Genomic DNA, 1,447 nt, shown 5'->3' with positions numbered 1-1,447 from the left:
TATCTATGACAAAAAATTTGGAACACAGTTACCTATCCAACCTATTGAGAGAGATTCAAATTTATGCCCATTTTAAAGAAAGGTGACCTAAGGGAAAGTGGAAATCATCAAACATTATTATTATCACGTGTCAGTAAAGTTTTGCTGAAAATAATTCAAAAACAGTTTCAGCAGTACATTGACAGAAAGTTGCCAGAAATTCAAATTGGTTTCAGATGTGGAACTAGTGACATCATTGCTGACGTCAGGTGGATCTTGACTGAAAGTAGAGACCATTAGAAAAATGTTTACTTGTGCTTTATTGACTATGTAAAGGAATGTGACTATGTGGACCATAACAAACTACGAATACCATTGAGAATAATGGGTATTCCAAAACACTTAATAGTGCTCATGAGAACATGTACATAGACCAAGAGGCACTCATTAGAACAGATAGAACAAGGGAATACTGAATGGTTTAAATCAGGAAAGTTGTGCCCCACGGTTGTATCCTTTCACCATATTTGTTCAGTCTCTATGCTAAGCAAGTAATCTGAAAAACTGGATTATCTGATAAATTGCATGAGGATTGGAAGACTCATTAGCAACCTGTGATATGCAGATGACAAAAACCTTATAAATATATAATGAGCAGCCTCCCAAGCCATTAAATCATTTCATTTAATGTAATTTTTAACACAGGATTTTACTGTCTGGACATAATACATTTATTTAAATAGTTGAAAAATTTTGAACTCTTGAATTGTTAACAGGGTTTTACTATAATAAAAAACTTTTCAATGATTTTTCTACTGGAAAATCTTAAATGTATATCCTTAATGATATACTTTTTCCAGATTCATACTTCGTACATTCCATGTTCCAATTTTCGATGGATGTTTACAGCTGTTTCTCTTCATTTTGAGTTGTGACCCATCATCAAATGAAGGTTCTGCAGACTTTTCTCCCACGAGCTTAACTCTATTCACGTCATCATGGTCAACTCTACTTTGAGGAGGCATATCTTCCCCAGTCGCATTCTGAGAGCCTTCCAACCTGAAGGGCTCATTTTCGGGCCCTGTATCTGACAGGGTTTCTCTGCTATTCATAGAGTTGTCAGTGACTAGCGATTCAGAAGTAGTTCATCACTCTTTCTTCCTAGTTTTCTTTATCTGGAAGCTCATCTGAAACCTGTCCACCATGGGTGACCCTGCTGGTTATTTAAAATACGGGTGGCATAGCCCTCAGAATCACAGCAACTCAAGCTACCACACCATGACAGACAGACGAGTGGTGGCCTTTTGGTTTTATGTAGAAACATGGAATATAAGAAGTATCAATCTGGGAAAATTGGAAGTTGTCAAAAATGAAATGGAATGCATCAACATCAATATCCTAGGCATAAGTGAGTTGAAATGGACTGGTATTGGCCATTTTGAATCTGACAACCACATGGTTTACTATG

This window comes from Chrysochloris asiatica, unplaced genomic scaffold (genome assembly GCF_000296735.1).
Source record: "Chrysochloris asiatica unplaced genomic scaffold, ChrAsi1.0 scaffold00053, whole genome shotgun sequence".
Taxonomy (NCBI): Eukaryota; Metazoa; Chordata; class Mammalia; order Afrosoricida; family Chrysochloridae; genus Chrysochloris; species Chrysochloris asiatica.
Note: the sequence above shows the minus strand (reverse complement) of the source record.